Source organism: Zeugodacus cucurbitae, chromosome 5, assembly GCF_028554725.1.
Source record: "Zeugodacus cucurbitae isolate PBARC_wt_2022May chromosome 5, idZeuCucr1.2, whole genome shotgun sequence".
In the NCBI taxonomy this organism is placed as follows: domain Eukaryota; kingdom Metazoa; phylum Arthropoda; class Insecta; order Diptera; family Tephritidae; genus Zeugodacus; species Zeugodacus cucurbitae.
In genome coordinates this window covers 35,427,781-35,450,292 of record NC_071670.1, presented here as the reverse complement: position 1 = coordinate 35,450,292, position 22,512 = coordinate 35,427,781, and the positions used below count along the sequence as shown (strand labels likewise).

General features: G+C 37.0%; 2 protein-coding genes across 4 annotated transcripts in view; one reads left to right on the top strand and one right to left on the bottom strand.

Moving 5' to 3' along the window:
* The window catches only part of LOC105215500 (uncharacterized), a 465,848-nt gene that overhangs the window by 375,412 nt on the left and 67,924 nt on the right, over positions 1-22,512 (bottom strand). For both annotated transcript variants that reach the window (XM_054230743.1, XM_054230744.1), the window contains one exon: positions 20,384-20,502. The gene's annotated coding sequence lies outside the window, so the exon portion shown is untranslated. The remainder of the gene's footprint in view (positions 1-20,383; positions 20,503-22,512) is intronic.
* LOC128921882 (uncharacterized) overlaps positions 1-22,512 on the top strand; it is a 67,205-nt gene that overhangs the window by 5,729 nt on the left and 38,964 nt on the right. The window lies entirely within an intron of this gene.

The window sequence follows — 22,512 nt, the reverse complement described above, 5'->3', positions numbered from 1 at the left end:
ATCTGGAGCAGATCTTAAAGATAAGCAGTAGAGATTAAGCACTAGTAGACGATTAGAAAAAGATAAGTCCATTATTCTAAACAAATGATTTTCTATTCCCGAAAAATAAAAGCTATTTAAGACACCGAAGTTTTCGACAAATTCAGAAACGAATTACAAGTGAAGTTCAAGAATATTTACAGTAATATATTTTTACCGGCTTGTCATAGGTGAATTTTTGAAGATCCAAGTAGAAGTACTTTTTTCAATAGCTGTTTTTGACAGATCACGCGTGAGTCGTGTCAAGCTGTCATTTCATGTCATGGAAATACTTATGCCTGAACAACGTTTACAAATTTTTCAACTTTATTACGAAAATTCACTTTCTGTAAAGAATGTGTTTTGCTAGCTTCGCTCAACTTATGGTCAACATAATCGGCATACTGAGCAACACCGAATAGATCACATCCGGTGGAATCATCGGACCATATTTCTTCACATATAATGGCGGTAAGAACGTAACAGTCAATGGCGACCGTTATCGTGCCATAATAACCGTATATTTGATGCCTAACTAAAAGAATTAGAATAGGCTCATATATTCCAAAGTGATCAGGGTTACGAGTTACGGGTTACAAATGGCGAAAACTCAAAACACGTGGAGTGCCATATCTAATCCATAAATAAAGTTATAACAGTTAAAACAAGTAAGGAAGGGCTAAGTTCGGGTGTAACCGAACATTTTATACTCTCGCAATTTATTGATGTAATTTTATAAAGACAACACAATTCGACCCATATATTCGGCATAAAGTTCAATAGAATAACGAATATCATCATAAATAGTATATGGGGACTGAGGTAATTCCTAAACCGATTTCACTCGTTTTCACCACCAAGATACAACGTATCGAAGACTATACGCTCACTTAATTTAATATTACTTATAATTAGGTATATGGGATCTGGGGGTAGTTATGACCCAATTTTTACCATTTCAGGTACAGAGAGAAACTGTTATAAGAAAAAAATTCAGAGGGAATGAATTACATTAAAATATCTGAGGGATTTACCTATATTTTCGGTGAAAAATTAACCTTAGGCACCGAGTTCTTCATGTTTGATATCAGGTGCCTTGAAAAGTCATGGTTCGATTTTGACAATTTTTCCACAAGTGATGTCACAGCTCAAATACAGTATTTGTGTAAAGTTTTATTCCGCTAGCTTCATTGGTTCCTTATGAATACATTATAAAGTGAACGAATCAGATGGAATTCAAAATTGGGTTATATGGGAAGTAGACGTAGTTGTGAACCGATTTCGCCCATATTCCACCCGTGTCATCAGGGTGTCAAGAAAGTGTTATGTACCGAATTTCATTGAAATCGGTTGAATAGTTCTTGAGATATGGTTTTTGACCCATAAGTGGGCGACGCCACGCCCATTTTCCATTTTGTAAAAAAATCTCAGTGCAGCTTTCTTCTGCCTTTTCTTACGTAAAATTTGGTGTTTCTGACGTTTTTCGTTAGGGAGTTAACCCACTTTTAGTAATTTTCAACCTAACCTTTGTATGGGAGGTGGGCGTGGTTATTATCCGATTTCTTTCATTTTTGGACTGTATAAGGAAATGGCTAAAAGAAACGACTGCAGAAAGTTTGGCTTATATAGCTTTATTGGTTTGCGAGTTATATACGAAAAGCCTATTTGGGGGCGGGGTCACGCCCACTTTTCCAAAAAAATTACATCCAAATGTGCCCCTCCCTAATGGGATCCTATGTTCCAAATTTCATTTTCATAACTTTATTTATGGCTTAGTTATGACACTGTATAGGTTTTCGGTTTCCTCCATTTTGTGGGCGTGGCAGTGTACCGATTTTGCCCATTTTCGAAAGCAACCTCCTCAGGGTGCCAAGGAACATGTGTTCCAAGTTTCATTAAGATATCTTAATTTTTACTCAAGTTATCGCTTGCACGGACAGACGGACAGACGGACAGACGGACGGACAGACATCCGGATTTCAAATCTACTCGTCATCCTGATCATTTATGTATATATAACCCCATATCGAACTCTTATATTTCTTGGTGACACAAACAACCGTTATGTGAACAAAACTATGATACTCTGTGCAACAGGTTGCGAGAGTATAAAAATTGGTACAAAGGATCGCACTCGCACTAGGAAGGGGCATATTTGAATGCAATTTTTTTTTAGAAGTAGCCGTGGCCTCGCCCCCTACTAAGTTTTTTGTACATATATCGTAAGTTAGTATAGCTATATAAACCAAACTCTATAGAATCATTTTTTTAGATACTACATTATAGAGTCAAAAAATGGAAGAAATCTGATTATAACCACGTCTACCTCTTATACATACAAAGGTTATGTTGAAAACTACTAAAAATGCTTTAATTCAGTAAGGATAAACACCAGAAACTTAAATTTCATTATAAAGAAGGCACAGAAGAGCTGCATTCAAAATTGTACACAAAATTTCCGCCCACTTATGGGTCAAAAAACATATCTCAGAAACTACTCGACCAATTTCAATGAAATTCGATTCGTAATATTTTCCTGGCATCCCAAATATATATTATGAAAATAGGCCAAATCGGTTCACACCCAGGCCTACTTTCTATATACCAGAACTTTGATGTCAATCTGAATCGTTTACTTTACAATATATAAAGCAAGCACTAGTGAAGATAGCGGAACAGAACTTTTCACAAATATTTATAATGCGGCATCGCTCTTCTAAAATTCGCCGAAATCGGACCATATGTTTTTAAGGCCCCATATATCGAACATGAGGACGTCAGTGCTTCTAATAATTTTTTATAAAAAATGTAAGTGAGTCTCTCAGAAATTTTGAAGAAATTCAGAGGGAATAATTTTTCTTCTAATAATATGTTTCTGTGCCAAACATGAGTGCAATCGGGTCATAGCTTCACCTATATATGGGAGACCTAATATTAAGGTTTCCAACTTTAATGGAATTTATACCATACATATATATGCCGAATATAGGGAAGCTCCAAGTGTACGTGATCTGTTTACCAAAAATAATGACGAGTTTTTACCGTTACACTGAATTTCACTATTTGGTGAAACCATTCGATTTGGTTCTAGCAAGTTCAATTTTGTTCGTGGAAGATTTTCAACTTCGAGGAACCTAAGTAAAAGTTACTTCGTAAGATACATTTTAGCTTATTAGTTGGTTCCTTTCTACTAATTTCGAACATGTGAAAAACGGTCGAGGATGGACTCAATGATATCATTGTTTTCTTACTCTTCTTGCTTCGAGGAGAACAAAACGCTTGCTGAGGTTTTTTCTTTACACCAGAATGCTTTGTGTATGTAACGAGAACGCACTAAAATTTATGGTCTACTTTAAAAAATGGCGGTACTTCTTACGATTTCTTTCCGTACATTAAACTAATTTAATAACGAAACACCACATGCTGAGATGAAACAAAAGATAAATAAAATAATTAAATATTTCTGCACTTAAAGAAAAAAAAAGAAAACACCCAAAAAAGAACGCTTGTAAATAAACCCAAGCATCCCTCAAGCACTATATACTTATTAATTAAAAAAGTGTCAACCGTATTCAGCACAAACGAAAATAAATAGCCAGCAATTCTTCAAGAAAAATGAACCCAAACCAAATGCAAACACTGACTTGAAGAGGGTGCTCCAAGTGTAGCGGCGGAAGGAGGCGCAACTTAAGTGAAAGCAACTAGTGCAAATGGGAAATTTATGCCAAAACGACACTACCAGGGGGCCACAACCGCACTCTCTCTCTCTCTCTCTCTGGCTCGCATACAAACTGTGAAAGAGTCTACAAATATATACTCGAGTCCAGCATAAAATAAAAACGCCATTAAGTGTGATAATTAAAAGTACATTAAATTATGTAATAAAATAGGAATGTAAAAATGCCAAAAGAAACAACAACAACAAACAGTAGAGTAAACATGGCGCGCTCAAGTGAGCAGTAGCAAGTGGCTGGCAAATAAATTGAGTCATTTACTTGCGCTCACGAAGAAGAAAAAAGTCAAAAGCCAAGGAATAATAAAATGCGGAAAAAAATCACACAACAGCAACAACAACATACGCGCAAGTGAGTAAACAAAGTGATGAACTTAAAACTTACATTGTAGTTGAAATCTGTGCTACACAAAAGCTGAGCCTTCAGGCGGCATGCGGCGCAACGCAGACCACGACACTGTGGCATGGACTCGTAGGAAGACTGCTGACGGACGGACACTTGTGTGGCCGAGTCAGAGTAGGCGGCGCTGCGGCAGTGGCAGTCAAAGTCTGTTAAGCTGCGAATAATTGATAGCAATTTTTCTTGTCACACGACGACAGGTAGGCGGCGTCGGCCAGCGATAACACAGCGGGGGCAACAACACATACATATATACATGCGGGGCAACATGACAGCAGTAGCTGTGGCAGCAGCTTCACTGTGGCAATGCGGCGAACGCGCAACATATGGTGTTAATTTATAAATGTTTCACGCAAAGCGAGCAAGCGAACGCAAAATGGCATGCAAAATATATTTTTAACTATAGGTATACACATGTAACGATAACGGTATTTACGAGCAAGTAGCAAATTCCATGGTCATGGTAGCATATTGGCAGTGCGTTGGTTCGCTTCAGTGTGGAGGGGAAATTCCTTAAGTGCTGGTTGCATGCATCACGGCGCGACTGTCACTAAAGTGCTGGTTGTTTGAGAATAAAAAACGAAGACAGGGATAGCTTCAACGCACAGTGGTTAAAAACTGATATTTTTTAAACTTGTTAAGCTATATAATTTGTAATTTTATATTTCCTAATTTTTCGACTCTCAGAAGAAATCTTTGGTCACAGCATGGAGCATGCATGGAGCTCAGCATGAACAGTATTCTGCATCCAAACAATCCTTCCGTATTACAACGTGGAACATGGAAAGAACACCCAATAAATTTGTTGTAAAACTGTTGAAAATACCAATCGATGATGATAATTTAAACAGACTCGAAAAACGACGCCATAATTTTAGCAATCGTCTCTCCGAAGTGGAGAAATGAGTCAATGGCGCTAATACGGTTTCCAAAGATCCGCTATAATATATATATTATATATTCATCACCCGCCACAGAGATACGGAACAATTTCTTAGGAACCTGCACCATCTTCCTCATTTTCTGGCTCGTCACCGTCTGGCCAATCCCGGTCTCATGTACATATGGTTACGCGTCGAAATCCTCAAAAGAAAATGGTGCTGGCTCGAACATGTTCTGAGACCCCGAACGCGATCGGCTGGAATTCACAAGGTAACCGAAGAAAAGAATATCAAATTATCTAAGGTTTAAACAAGTCAAATCAAGAGGCTAGGAAAAGATAAATGGCGGCTCTTTGCTCTACCGTGGAGCCATAGTATACGCGTACCATAAACAAATAGTATATAGTTAAGTTTCTTCTACAATTATATATATATATATATATATACATTACATATGTCAGGTCTATTGTCGATATTGTCTGTTAGCGCTATAAACTAGTTTGGGATAGCTTAATCTCAATTTCGACTTTATTGTGTTATTACTTATTACTCAACAAGACTCAGATAGATGACATAGCCAAAGCGGGGTATACCGCAAATCTGATACAGTTTCAAGGAAATTGTTTAATTTTTTTATTTTCGGTCTAGGAGAGGTTGAGAGTTCCACACCTTCTTCGATGTAAACTGGGTTTCACGTAAGCTCTGCGAGTCTCAGTGAATGGTGTTTTGATTAAGGTTGTAAGGCAAAGAAGTTGTTTTATCTCTTCTATTGGAGGTGTCTGAAAATGCTAGAGGGAAATCATTTCAACTCTTTCCAATGGGTGTTCTTCGAACTCTTTGGTTCTGTTTATTTTAAGCTATCCATTTGAATTATTTGATATTGACATTAGTAAACTGAGAAGGTTTGTGAAATCGTAAATTCTTTTGTTTACAATTTAATTTAAAATCCTATTTATAATTATCCACTATGCGTATCCAACTAACAAATTCATAGACGGTCGTCTTAGCACTGCTATTACAACTTCGTTTTTCTTCCGCGTTAGTAACTGCTATTTTTACTTAACAGAATCAGCTGTAGTGAAAAATAGCAAAGCGAATCTGGTGAGACACGCATACTAACATACATACATATATGTATATACATATATATACAATCATATCCCGATAGTAAAAATGCAGCGCAAAAGCACACATCTCAACTGGAAAGCCTTCTTCCAAGCATTTCTTGATTGTACTGCCTTATAAACGACCACACACACGCATTGAAATCTACGTTTTACTTTCTCACGTTCGTGGCCATGCACAAAGCGATCCGATTACACGTTGACAGCCAGCGACGTCACACGCAGCGCACGCACGTACGCAAGCGTTTCGAGCACGCCACGCAGCAGCGCTAGGGTTTACGTGTACTATATTTACCGGTGCGAAGCGCCTAGATTTATGCGTAATAAATTTCAATCCGCCTGCTTGAACACGCACACCTAACACCGTTAGAAGGTAAAAACTCGATGTTGCACACATACACATATGGACTGCGGAGCTCGGTTGTGTGTGGGTGCATGCAAACAAGGTGGAAAATAGCAAGTAGAAATCTAATACTTTCGCGCTGGAGAAAAAGGTGAAAAATGTGAATCACGTCAACCTTTTTACGAATAACGGATAACGGTGAAAAAAAAAGAAATGCAGACAACAGTAAACCCGAAACGCATAAAAATTACTCAACAGATTTGCCAATGTCTGCCGCCGTCGAGGTACGCCATAGGGATCAGACGTCGCCACCATCTGTTCGCTCACTGTTATACGAGGTGAATGTGCGACGTGCGAGTGGCCGATGTGGCGACCGTGTGCCTAGGTGACTGCCAACCAGCGTATGCTCTGCATTGTGTGCGTGAAATATTTACCTAAGTTACTTTATTTGATATTTATTTATTTTTTATATTCTTATTTATGCCTTTATTTGTTGTTTTGGGCTTTTCTGTTTCTTATTGTTGTTTTTGTAGAGGGCGCGCGCCCAGCATTAGAAGGTAAATTATAGACCCGAACGCCAAGTGTAGGCCACCTACTTTATCCTTTCGACGCGGTTGTTATTGGCGTTGACGGCGAACGCGACGGCGCTGCGCTAAGCGTATCTGCGGCCATAATAAATCACCGTTAGTTGGAGTAGAAGGTGGCAAACGTGCGCTGCCATGGCGATGGCGATCCTTAGCACGCGCAACAAGCTGTGAAAATGTTGCACATAATTATTTTGCTCGGTTCGTCGTATTCGTGTCGGTGTTGCTGGTGTTACTGCTGCTCTTGTTGTTGTTTTTGCATTGTACAGTTAATGTGTAAATTAAGTGTCAAGTACAGGAATCAGAGCGAAAGCGACGGTAAAAATGCGAAACAAGTGGAAAATTTGTGCAGGAGAGTTAAAGTTGTTGTTGCTGTTCACTTAGTTAGCGACTACGGTTAGCTACGCAAAGCGTTTTTTACAGTTGCACCAATTTTAATAAAGGCAAAAATTTAAGTTATTCCGATTATGGACAGTATTTAACGGTAATTGTGTGCACCAGAATAACTTAATTTCATTACTCAATTTAAAAATAAAATTTAAACTCGAAATAATAGTACCCGTTAGGATAGATCAAGTGATGATACGAACACGAATACTAACGGCATTGTTAAAATTTTTGTACGATTATTGAATATTTGGAATAAGTCTTCAGAAGGAAGTTACATTATCGTATCTAATTAAAAAATATAATGCTCTCTACATGATTACAATCCTTTTTTTGCACACTTAATAAGATATCTCAAAAAGACCACATTTGCGTAGTTGAAGACCCGCCTTAAGTTTACCATAAGTACAAGTCATCTTCGCATATTTTTAGGTTTGTTTATTTCTTTACCATATATTGGTCTTTCATTGAGGAAGTTTTTTATGTGGTGGATTCCAAACCCTACGCACAACCGTAGAATCGGGATTTGCCTTCTCACTTTAGCTCGCCTTCAAAGGAATGTCTGTTGGCTACTCAGGGGATACTTGGTCTAAAACCGGAAGTCGTGAGCTGCTTGAACCATGTGGAGAAGAATCGTTCCTGGCCACTCCCAAGTGAATGGCAATCAGAAACTTTCCTCACTTACGTGAACTTCTATATATGACCCCATCCTATATGTTACTTTGGACTGAGTAGGAAATTGAAAAGTAAAGTCCTCTCTCGACGAACCAAACTCTAAAAGTCGGTCATTATTCTCGTCCTTATGTATGGCGCAGAAGCGTGGACGATGACAACATCAGATGAGACGAATCTTGGGGTTTTCGAGAGAAAGGTTTTGCGGACGATTTATGGTCCTCTGAACATTGGCAACGGCAAATACCGCAGACGACGAAACTATAAAACTAGTCAAGTTGCTCGAATGGATGAAAACACTCCAACTCTGGAGGAAGCCGCAGAAGAGGACGACCTCCACTCCGTTGGAGAGGTCAAGTGGAAAGTGACCTGGCTTCACTTGGTGTTTCCAGTTGGCGCCAGGAAGCAAAAAGGAGAAAAAAATGGTGCGCTCTGATGGATTCGGCGTGAGTGGTTCGTTCGCCAAATACGAGTATATATATCAAATAAGTACCCGAAAATTCTCAAAATTATTCTACGTTTTGCTATGCTTGCAAATTGAACCCTTGTCGAGAAACATACATGTAAAAGCAACAATCAATATCAGTCTAGTCAATTACAGTAGGGAATAAAGATATTTTATTATATATTTATTTGATATTGCTAGTATGCTTGTTTGATTCGATTCGGATATAAATAAATGATTTAAGTGAAGACGATCATCAATTCTTAGAAAAAACATTAAAAACGAAGTATAGACTTTTCTCCAATCACTCATCGAAAGAACGCTCTCCAGTGAATACTGCATAAATGAAAAAGCAAGGAATGTTTCAGAGAAAGTATGAGTATAATGATTTTTACCCATTATTTAATTACTGTTGTGGTACCGATATATAACTTTTTGTATGGTCTTTTGATTTCGATATTTAGATATTTCTAATCAAAATATTATTAACAATGCTTTAAAATAATTTCAGTCCTATTTAAAAAAGTCAATATTAAATACAACACCATACTTCTCCACGAAACCATCCATTGAAAACCATTCGATCGCAACAAACCTGCATAAAGCTCACGAACGTAGTGAGCACACGTTATACCCCGTTATAATGACTGTTAGATAATGTGCACTTTCCATTTTCTGTCACCACCAGCCACCATCAACAAATATGTTTAGTAGTTTAATTAAAAAACCTTGCACTTCTTCTAAAGTTGATAAAAGCAAAAATAAGTAAACACATTAAGCTGCTTTGCGGAGCCACAAACGTTCACCCATACTCATAGTTTCCTAGTAGGAAATTTATTCGAGTCATCTGCTTGACTGTAACGACTGACTGACGTTGCAGTAAATTTAGAGACAGTACGAGTTTGGTAAGAAAGAATACTGTGTCATGAGAGAACACTGTTAATATTGAAATGAGGGCGTGTTAAAAAAGAAAGCGATGACGAATTTGGCGGACTACGAGATTGATGATTATGGATTGATTCAAAGTTGTTTAGCACTAGATAGAAAAGGCGGAGATTTATTGACTGCGATTTTAGGATATTAACAGAGAACAATTTAGGGTATCTGTTCGTTGGAAACACAAATCGGAGATTCTCGAATAATAAGGTATGCATCGGAATTTATGTATAGTTCTTGGTTGGATAAAAAGCAGAGTCCGTGCCGATTGTAAGAACTCGGCTGTCGTAGTAACTGATGGTAACAAAGAAGTCATTACGTCTTCATTGGAAATATAGTGTTTTCGGAGTTGACGACACCTTAGCCTCAACTGAAATCAAAGGAAGGAACGAGCAAAATTAGGAATCCGATGGATATGCAGCAGTCTTGATTTGAACCGGATGTGAATCAGTAATGATTTAAACTTGTCCTTCAAACGGACTCGACATATGAGATCTTCAAGTTTTCGAAGCTGGTAGTGGAATGGTTGTGGGCGTGATTTAATGATCTTCGAACCTTAGCTATTATAGAACACTGTTCAAACTATAACGTATGAAATTAGAAGCTCGTTATGAGAGTTTACTTCATATAAATAGGTTCCATCTAGCAGTTGAAAACAGAGACACCACTTTCGCCTCGAAAAATTTAAGAAAAATATAAATTTTAATATCATACTCCCACAAGTTTTACTCCGCAATGCACTAGTAACTCCGAAAGGGTTTAAATTACTTTGAAATACACCTCACATGTCCTCATGCAATTGCTCGCGTATTTATTATGCGATGCATACGTGAGTGTCGCGCGTAAATGGCACTGCGCTGCCATACCAATTTGTTTATACACGTATGTGCGTTGGTGAGTGTGTTAAATTTGCACTGGGGATTTTTACTAACAAATTATGCTGGCAGATTGCATTCACAGCGACAGCGCTGCCGTATTCGAAAGCCATTGACATCGGAAGCGATGGCTGCCAGGCGAATGCATGGAAATGAAAGTGGCAATGTGTGAATGCGTAAAACATGTGTAAATATCAGCACTTTTGCAGACATCTGCCGAGCTTTTAGTGAGTGGCGCTAAACAGCTCTGCAGCTGGTGGGTGTCTTCAACTGTGTCGGGGAGTGTCTGTGTGTGTGCGTGGCGCTTATTGCAAAATGTGTCGTAATATTTGTACATTTTTTATCTTCAGCTGCATATTTGTATAATTTTTTTTTTTTTTTGCTTTCTACACATTTTCTTTGTGGCATTACACCACATACAACGGCACGTAAGTACGCATATATTGCCACTTTTCACTGCTGAACTATGTCATTTTGTAGCTTCAGACACGCTGCATGCTGTCTATTAGTTGTTGTTGCTGTTGTTTTTTGCTTTTATTTTTTAAATCTCGTGCTATAGACATTTACCATATATTTTCTTGACACACTCACAAGCTTTTTATAGCTGTAATAACTTGTTACTTGTTACTGCTAATGCGACAAGCCACCGTTGGAACTCGATCAGCGGGAGTGTGTCTGGAGGAATGTGAATGATGGAGATACTGTAAACGTTTTCTTAAATATGCTTATACTTCTTTATCTACATATGTATATCTATAGAAATCACAAATGTGTGATCTTCAGTTGTTTTTGAGTTTGAAAGTTTTTCAAAAATGTTTTAAATAGTTTTTTTGCGTAAACTGTAATGATCTAAATATTATATGTATATTCATTCAATTTGCTAAGCAATCCACCTTTTAGCTGGACTCGACCTTGGTAAGCCTATATGAATAACCCATAAAAGCCTAAACAACGTAGGAGGAAGACTGAAATTATATGGAGGAGTGTCTAACCGGTCAAAGGACATATATTCCGATTTCAATGACCAACGAATGAATGAATAATGAAAGTTCACTCCTGAAATCAAAATATAGTAAACTCGAACAATGTACGCCCCAGATAACTGAGATATTGCTAAGAATAAGATTATGATATTAAGTATATGATTTTGAGATCAGATCTTCACCATGCGCCAAATCTTGGAAAAGACCTGTAAAAAAGGGATCGACACACACCATCTCTTTGTCGATATTAAAGCTGCTTTCGACAGCTCTATCCCGCTATGGTATCCCTGCAAAATTAATACGGCTGTGTAAGCTGACGTTGAGCAACACCAAAAGCTCCGTCAGGATCGGGAAGGACCTCTGCGAGCCGTTCGATACCAAACGAGCTGCAAAGCTAAATAGAGAAGGTACAATTTTCTATAAGAGCGTACAGCTGCTGGCGTACGCCGATGATTTTGATATCATTGGAAACAACATCCGCGCCGTTAGTTCTGCTTTTTCCAGACTGGATAAAAAAACGAGGCGCATGGGTCTGGTGGTGAACGAGGACAAGACAGTCAGCGCATTCGCGCCCTGGCTCCCACGTCACTGTTGATAGTCATAACTTTGAAGTCGTAGATAATTTCGTATACCTGAGAATCAGCATCAACAAGACCAACAATGTCAGCCTCGAAATCCAACGCAGAATCACTCTTGTCAACAGGTGCTACTTTGGACTGAGTAGGCAATTGAAAAGTAAAGTCCTCTCTCGACGAACCAAAATCAAACTCGACAAGGCGCTTATCATTCCCATCCTACTTTATGGTGCAAAAGCGTGAAAAATGTCAACATCCGATGAGACGGCACTAAACATTGGCAACGGCGAATACCGCAGACGACGGAGCTGTATGTAAAAAGACTGCGGTTACGCTGGCTAGGTCATTTTGTTGGAATGGACGAAAGTGCTCCAGCTCTGAAAGTGTTCGATGCAGCACCCACTGGTAGAAGCCGAGGAAGAGGCAGGCCTGCACTCCGATGGAAGGACCACGTGGAGAAGGACCTGGCTTCACTTGGAATTACCAATTGGCGGCAAACCGTCAAAAGGAGAAACGAATGGCACGCTGTTGTGGACTTGGCTATTACCGCGTATGCGGTGTCTACGCCAGTCAAGAAGAAGAAAATTCAGACTAAAGATCTGTCCAACCTTAAAGTATGATAAATGAAATTGAAAAGTGAAAATTTTAAATAAAATGCATTCTTTTGTGCCATAAACTGTTCTCAAATTAAAAGGAACACACTTCTACATATATATATGTCGATATATGATATGCTATATAAACTAATGAGTCGCGTCGTCGCAAAGCTTTAGACATTATCAGGCTAAGAGACATAATAAAATGTGTACTATCTCTATATATATAAAAAAGTGAATAGACTCATACATCGTCAAATTCCTGGTATAGAAAATTATCATATATGCTATAATATTATATATAATCAACATCCACAGATACAAATATCTATATACGCATTTCGCTCCGGTTCGTGCATGAGCAAAAACGTTTTTAAAAATACTTTCACGTCATGCGTTCCACATCCGCTGCAGCCATATTTTCAAATGCGACGCATCGCCTAACCATTCGCTTCCACCTTCGGCCCCAGCGCTTCCGCTTTCCACACGTGATAGTCGCTGGCTTCAGCAAAGGGAGCAAAAACACAAAACAACAAAAAATTTCGCGACAGCATACGCCATTGAGGTTGTCAAAAGGCAAACAATTTTACGCTTGAATTGAAGACTTGCTAAACATTTTACCACATGGCAGCAGCTATAAATATAATTTTATAACTATGTGTGTATCTGCATATGTATGAAAAGAGAAAAATAGGCGGCTTTAATGCCAGCAAAAATTTAAAAGCGAAAAATTTGTGCAGCATGAAAGGCAGCTAAAAAAATTCAGAGTGCTTAAAAAGTAATTTAATCTCAGTACCTTCTCCCTTTACTGTATGAGTATGGAAAAGACGGCTCATATCATCTCATAGAGTCACCTGTAGCATATGAATGTAATCACTTAAGCTGATGAGACAAGCTAAGATGATTAAATCTGCCGGCATAAGAATGTAACTGTAATACATGTACGAAAAAGTCATTGCCTTTTGCATAAAAAGTGCCTTCCTGCTTGGTAGGATTAAGACAGAGAACGGAGAAAAATCTAATAGAAATGTACAAAAAAGTGGAATGGAAATATTTTCTAAAAAACTTCCTATTATAGTGGTTGTAATTCACCGATAAGTAAATTGTTTGTTGTAAATTCCGTTCTCGGACAGCCAAAATCCGTTTAGTAAAAAGTTACATAACTTTTCCTTCAGCATTCTATACAGGCAATAACAAACTTCTCAAAATATCTATCAGTCATTGGCCAGAAATGAATTTCCACAATCTTCAATGGAAAGTAGTAGTAAAACAGTAAGTTACTATCCCCAAATCCAGTCCTTCGAGCATTCAAATAGTACTTTCAACCGAATCCAAGACAGCGGTTGCCGCTTCCGACAAAACCATTATCTTGACACGAACTTTCGAAATTATTACTTCTGATCAATTAAGTCATCGGCAGAGCGGCGGAAGATCATCATACTTCAGTGAAAAATTTCGACGAAGGTATATCTTCAAATTAATGGATGAATATAACAATTTAACTAAAGGGCCTTGAATTACGCAGTTTTCTATTCCTTAACCATTGATGTTTGAACTTCTTCAAGATCGAGTATTTGAATATTTTTCTTAGCAATGTGTCTCAGATCAGAAATATTGACTAAGTAAGGCGTAGAACCTAAGAAATAGCCAAATCATGTCGGTAGATTCAGTACAATAATTTTGAAACATGGAGGTAGGACTGTTAGACTGATAAGTGTCAAGAGATGTATAGTTTCACACTGGTACGCGTTCCTTGTCCGACATATGGTGCAGTGAAGAAGTTGAGAAGGATAGAATGACTTACTTCGCGGTGAGTTCCAGGGATAGTCCAAAATACCAGTTTGTAATCCTCCACCGACCGCTTTTCGATGAATATATGGAAGATCGGTCAGCGGCGTTGTATTTAGGAAATCACATTGTGGGTTCCTTTGAAGTCATTGTGTCTTGGACATTGCGAGCTTCCTCAATTTAGGTGCTAACAGTTCCCAGTGAGCATATACATAGGTGCTAAATAATTAAATAACATCCGAAGGATTGTCCTTTATATCGTCAGCAATATCTCCATCAACATAAAAATTACAGCATTGCCTACTTCTTTTAATGAGATCTTAGAAGGAGAGAGCTAATGAAATACATTTTTTTCATGAGCCACCGACATTCGTGTGAGCTATAATTAATTAGAAAAAACACTACAACATTTCCCTGAAATTGATTAAATGACCAAAGCCTTGTAACGGTATACAAAAAAAGCAAATAAGTATTCTATATATATTCCCAGAAGAGATGAATTCTCCATTAAAATGTCCATTTGAGTTCAGGCTACTTTGCATAAGCGCAGTGCAATCTAACCATTTGCCAAAAAAAGACAAAAACAAAACAATTTGCGAAGCCAGGTAAAGACGAAACCAATAGCAACAAATCAAATTTGAAAGGTTTGCCAAACACTTGCCCTGTTGCCGATGAAATACAATATTTTTGCCATTTGCTGCTGTAACTGCACCATTGCCACTCCATTCTACTACATCACTTCCTCTAAACGTACTCGTATTGGACGAGATGCAAATGAAATGGCGAATGTATAGTTTAGCTGATATTTGCAAGTGCAATCGGTTAACCCAGTGAAGATAAAAATGTAGATTCTAGATTGTATTTCTCAAACATCTTAAATTTTTTTTTATTTGTGGAATATTTAACTGTTCATAACAGTAAGTAAACTTAAATAACCAAAGACTAGTGTAGGTTAACGAACGATTTCATGGGATCTAGTTGTGGTTCCCCATAAACGCTGAAACACTGAAGGGAAGTCGACGTTTTGTCGATACAAGAAATTCCACATTGAGGAATGTTCTGGTAACACAAAGGCTGTCGAACGTAATCGCAGTCTTTAGCAAAAGCAGAAGATACCACCAAGGTCTTCGAAATTTATCAAAAAACCTCTTTTGGCTCATTGGGTCTACAAGCGTTCAGTCTTTTTGCGAGCATAAAAGCATTCTATGAATTTTGCGAATTGATGGTGAACGGATATTATTTGTTGAACACTACAACGCTTTGCCAGCAAAGGTTGTGCTCATACTTTTTCAACATTTTCAGCTGCTCTCCGGTGTTTGATGCTCGTTTGTGCTTGCAAGTCTTTCAGTGCTTCCCGTTTTTTTTTTGCATGCTGTATTCTTCATTTATTTGTTTTGGGTGATTCATTTATACAATTTTTTTTCTTTGGTTTGACTTGTAAAGCTTTGACTTCGTCGAACTTTGTTAATGGTTAGATTTGTAAATTTGTATCCTCCATTACGTAGATTGCATTTCAATTCATGAAGCTCCGCAGTGCATTCGGCTAAAGGAGCACGATTGCTGTTGGGTGTCAGTGGAAATAAATGTATTTTTTTAAGATTTAATTTTCGGATGCAAAAATTGTATTCAAATATGTGTACGAATATTTAGAAAAATGAATAGTATTTAGAAATTCTAATCAACGAGATGAACCGACTTTTACAAAATCTATCATGAGATTTTGTAACTCGAATAGTTGTAGAAATAACAATACTTTTTTCGCAGTTGGTCTTTTTTCGTTTTGCAATTTCATAAGACTTATTCCGGAACCACATTTGGTGCTGGCTAATTGCTGCTAAGGTTTCGAAAATTCAGCATCACGTTTGGAATTTATTTACAGACAGACGCAGCAGACACGAAATCACTTTTACCAGCGGGCCCCTTGATTTCCACAATCCCTTAGTTTTGATAAAGTCAAACTTCGAGACTTCAATGTAATCAACTGGCTGTATTTTAGTGTTGGGCCTACAAACCTGGAATTAATGATAGGACGGTAGGTTTAGCATTTTAAAGTCGTTAGGCAGATTTGTCTTCAATATTAAATCCGGATATTTCGAAAGCAGTCCTATGTGCATTCTATTTCATTATAATCTATGGCGAGGAATGCTAGAGATCTGAAAAATAGATTTATCTTTTAACCATTAATAAATTGAAGCCTCCGCTTCAAGATACGAACCGATCTTTACAATCGAAATATATATGTAAATTGCTGTTTTCTATACTCGTTCATGGTAAACCCCCCAAAAGTATGTTCTATGTCTAGTACTTTTGCTAAAGGCTGATCATGAAATAGCCTTGAATTGTGGGATTTATTTTGGAATTTAAGAATAAAAAATACGTGATATCTTCTCAAAAGCAAGTTTATTTCTCTTATAAATAATTTTTTTTTTGCGATTTCTAATCGCTTTGTACTTGTAAGATTTTATTTGGTAGATAATGTAAAACAAAGTCATACAGAATATGCATTAGATGAAAGAGCATATCTTGCATACACTAACTAAAGGTAACTATCATGACTGATATATTTTATTAAAACTTCTTTTTCAGGTTCTTAGTTACTGATTAGTTAAATCGTATGCCAAGTAGTTTCTTTTCTCTTCTTATCATCATTTTCTTCTACTATCTTACTTCATTTACTTTTTCTTGTAGGTAAAGCAATTTTCATTAGTAAAAACTTAGCACCGTTATAATATTAGCATTTCAAGTGGCAACTATCTCTCTTATCAAGTTATGTACTTAAAAAATATTTCACTTTATACAACTAGCAAACAGAACTTAATTAAGTAAGTTGATGCAGAAAACTTGCACATTTCACGCTCATGCGAAATTGCGAACAGCCAACTGTCTTCGGTGGAATGACGACAGTGTGGCAAAATATTTGTACAATTTGCTAACGAGTAAGCAGAAATCAAAAAACAAAGCCACACACATGAGCAGAGCTAAGAAGCGGCATAATGCGAGAGAGAGAGAGAGAGCGGCAGAGTTAAATTGTTGCATGTGTGTGTTGTAAGTATGTAATACGCTGCCACACATAATGTCAGCGCTGTGAAAAGTTTTCGTGCATTTATTAAATTTCGCAAACACCCGAAGGAAGAAAAGGAAGAAAATGCAACAAAAAATATGCATATTTGCATACTTACAGGCGTAACCGCGTATAGAGCGTGTGTGCAACACCCGGCTTGCAAATATGCAACAGCTATGCGAGTAATATAGGAAAACGCTCAGTTGACAGCATATTAGTCTATAGCGTTTTTGTTTGTTTGTTGTTGCTGTTGTTGTTGCTCTTGTTGCTTATATGTTGCCAACAGCAATGCTGGTGTTAAAGCGCTTGTTGCAGACCCGCATGCCTTGTTATTTGCACTTATTGCACTTGCACACGAAGCGCTGCGGAAATATAATATTTAGCTTATTTTCCTTTGCCACGCCCCCACACTTCCCCTTTCGCCGACTCTCTCATTTACAGCTGCTTTTGCGCGAAAATGCGATTAAATGACAAATTACTTTGCTTGTCTGTCTTGTTGTATGATTGCAAGTGTTTGTGTGTGCAACAGGGCATGCAACTCTGCGACGCACACTCACACATATACATATACGGGTGTTCGCGCCCAAAAGCAGGCTCAACAAATTGTCGCAGTTATTTACAGTAACTTGTACGCAAAGAACACAGTCGGAAAAACTCCCGCAGAGAATGCGAAAAAACAACTTGAACACAATTAAGAACATTAACGTACACTTGCAACACGCAAACACTCGCACGCACTCACGCACACACACACGCATGCATGCAACTCTGCGCAAATTTGTCAAGAGTAAGCAACGAATGTGTTGAGAAAGCAAATGTGCCAAATTCGCGCAAATTTTCACAAAGCCTTTCCTCATATTTGTGCCAAAAATGTGAATTTTGAGCGCCTAAATGTATGCAAGAAAAACGAAAAAGTTAATATTTTTTTAACAAAAAATTTGCAAAAATTTTTGAACAACTTATAGTTCCATATGTTTCATGAATTTCAGTAAAGAATAGCTGTTGCAGCCAACAAAGGACATTAAGCCGCTTACAAACAAATACACACACTCGTATAACCATTCACAAGTATCCGCTTATATGCAAATGTACTTCGAAAGTTCAATGCACACAAAGTTCTTGCAACACACTTGCAACTTACAGTCATGCCGCTAAATCTCCCCAAAATATATGCTTATTATATTTAAGTGTATTTGAAAGCATATAAGTACTCGCAAACAGTTTAATAGCCGCCACGCGTTGATATCTTGGGAGCACTGCTCAAATCTGCAACACTCAAACTCAAGTGCTTGCATTTCTATGCCAGTCATTGCTAGTTGCGGCAATAAAAATATAAATTAGTGCAATAATAACAACTTATTTGTGTGTGTGCGTTTGCTTTATCTTAACGAAGAACACACTTTTTACACATTTTTTTAATATTTAGTATACTCTTCTTGGCAACTTGTAAATTTATTATTTGCAGAAAGCTCGCAAGGATTTAGTAAAGCTTTACATAAAGCTTAATATTTAACTAAAAAGGCATTGACGAACTGCAAATATAATTTTATAGATTTTATGAGTGAAATTTGTAGTAATCGAAAGGTTTTAGATTTTTCTAAATATTTTTCACTATATTTTTTTTGTCTTTTTTTGATGCACTGAAAATATCTTAGTACTTGACTTTAGCTTAGTAAGTGAAATTATTTAATATATTAAATTATTTCTCAATAAAAGTCAAAAATTTCGATATTGCAAAATTTATCTAATAGAATTCCAAGCCAGTTATTACATGTATACGTAAAGTTCATTCACTACGTGCAGGTCTATTATAAACAAACATTGAATGATTCTCAAAAGAACTCCTGACTTAAATTGCTTTTTGGTCCTTGGAAATTTACTTAATTTGATTAAATCGCTTTGAAGCAAAATCAAGCAAAATGGAAAATATTTTGGACCACTTAAAGTGAGGAGTTTAAGTGAAATATTTCTGGAACTTTGTAATTCAAAAATGTTTTGAAATGAGTTGTCACCTAACGAAAATAGAAGATTATGATTAAACAAGTAAGGAAGGACCAATTTCAAATTGTGCTACTGGCATGACAGGGAAATGTAATAAACCAATTTTGTTAAAATTGTTCGAGTAGTTTCTGAGATATTGTTTTTGTGCCACAAGTGGGTGAAGCCACGCCCATTTAAAATTGTGTACAGAATTTTGAATGCAGCGCTTCTGTACAATCTTTATCATGAAATTTAACGTTTCTGGTGGTTTCCCTTTCTGAATTAAAGCATTCTTAATAGTTTTCAACATAATATTTGAATGGAAGGTAGGCGTGGTTATAATGCGATTCCCTCCAATTTTAGACTGTATAAGGGTTGCTAAAAGAAACGACACAAGAGAGTTTGGTTATCTAAAGTTTTACTCAAGTTATCGCTTGCACGGACAGTCGTCCGGATTTCAACTCCACTCGTCATCCTGATCATTTATATAGTATATATAAAACGGTAGCTAACTGTTTAATTTCTGGATGACACAAACAACCGTTAGGAGAACAAAACTATAATACTCTGAGCAACATATTGCGAGAATATATTCGTATACAACTTTGCTTCCGCCGTTTTCCAATAGATGTCTCTAGGGTCAAGCACTGGTCGATTAAATCGTTTTATATCGATTGAACATATGTGTCAACATTAACCTAACAAAATATTTGTAGAAATCTGTTTGCACCCCAGACTTATTCGCAACTGAAAATGTCACTGTTTGACCCGAATTCTCGACTTTTGCACGGATTACGCATGCTGCCAGAAAGATGGTCAACTTTTGAATAGCTAGCGACGGCCAATATTTTGAATAACATTTTTGTTACTGTTTATATACAAAAAAAAGTCTTAAATTTACAAAAAACCGCGGAAGCAAAGTTGTAGACCTAATACATTTAATATTTCGCTTTAGTTATGTTATAATTTTTTTGTTTAAAAGAAATAAAGATGTAGACATACCTTATAATTTGTTAGCAATTCAGCAATTTGAAATCACACAAATTTGATTTCGTTGTTATTTCGATATTATTTTATATATTTTTTCCTGTTTGACTTCAATATTTGCACTCATTCGAAAACTGAAATAAATAAAAGTAGTGTTTGTTATTTTATATAGAATGTAGTATGTATTCTAGACCTTTTATTAGATTTCTTTATAAATATCATATTAATTTAAAATAAGTTGTTGTTTTCTGGTAGATATTCCATATTTGTATATAGTTTTCAGTTGACGAAACCACCATCATAAATCCCTTAGATATGTTCCGGTTTTGGATATATTGCAGATACTTGATACAACTACATTCATATTGGAGTATGTACTTTCCTGTAAATTTAGCTCATAACCGATTTGAAGCATACACATAGGCGTCATTGCCACAACCGTTGCATATTTGTCAGCCCGCACAAAACTTTTAAACGTCAGTTGGCTCTTACGATGTGTGTGCGTGTTTTGAGCGTTGGTGAACAAAGCCTGCCACATTAGTGTGTCTGATGGCCTGAAATTGTAACTACTCACTTAGGCAGATAATATTTTTTTGTTTTTTGAATGGGCATTTGGCTTGCTTATCACTGTATATATGTATAATCATATAATAATATCTGCATATTCATAAAATGTGAACACCCAATAGTTGAGCACAATCCTTTCAAAATACCAGACTATATCTAGATATTAGTTTATCTATAAGATCTATCTAATCCCGAGCAGAAGCACTTATGCTTAAGTGATCAAATTCGCATCTTCCTCTAGTTCTGTATATTACTCGAAAATTCCCAGAGAAATATTTTAAGAAAATATAGGGTTCGGACGTAATGAATTCCAAACTTATTACCAGCAATGTGTGATGCCCAAGACCAACAAGCAACAGGTACAATATCATATACTGTTTTGTTTCTAAGAATTGTATACCAGTTGTGTATTCGATTCGTAACCGGTATAAGCAAATATAAATACTATAAATTGTTATGAAAAGCACTATTATAAATAGGAGACCTTCAATACAAATTAAGCAAAGAAAGTGTAATGCAGTCTTTCAGTTCCATGGGCACAACTTTTCACTGTGTTCCTTTAAACTCAGCCATACATATTCGAGTATGTAAGTAGATACTACTATAAATCTGTATGCACATGCTTATAATTGCACAAGTATTTGAATTGCTGCAGTTCAAAAGAGGCCATTGTACTTGCGACTTGATTGCGCAACTTCTTCTAGACAATCGACTTGGTTTACCCAGCTGTGACTCGGGTTTTCCATCTAAAATGTGTCGCTTGCATTGTTGGTTGATTGTGTGCATATTTCGCAGCCAAGCTGCCTACGCCACAGCGACAACAACAACAGCAACAACTGTGAATGACAAGAACCATACAAATAAATGAAATAACAAAGACGAGTGCAATGGAATGGAATGCAATTGCTGCATTGGAGGATGTAGAAGAAGAGGAAGAAGACAATTCAAACACACAGCAACACTAATATAGACAAAGCGGGGTGTGCAAACAAAGGAATAATGCATTTTTGTGTCTTTTCTATTGCTGTGAAATATGCCAGAAATTTGCTTTTGGAAATCCCAGCAACATATACGCAAATGACAATCGGGATTTTGGTCACATTCAAGTTTGGAAATTCGCAAACAATTTTCATTGCATAATGCGGAAAGCACAGTAAAGGGGCGATGGCTCACAAACGGAAATTACTCGGACGAGGGTGTTGGTTATAAAGTTAGATACCCTGTAGGGATAGATGAAAGCTCTTAAGTATTCACCTATCAGTGTTCATCTATCGCCTATAGTGAAATAGAGCCATCCATATATGAACCGATGTGTCGAAATGTCTGAGGTCAGTCCAGATATAGATAAGACAAAACCGAACGCAAAGCTTATAACTCTACTTATTTCAATCAAATCGTAGATTCAAGAAGATGCTTAAAGCACAGAATACTAGAGCAACCCTGAGCTAGAGTGAGTGCTAATATCAGAACATAATATGCGATAAAGTACATACTCCTACTTTCACGAAGCATGGATTTTTTTTATTTTATCTAGTAGAGAATTCTTTCAGACATTCACCTTTAAGGTCTTTCTACCA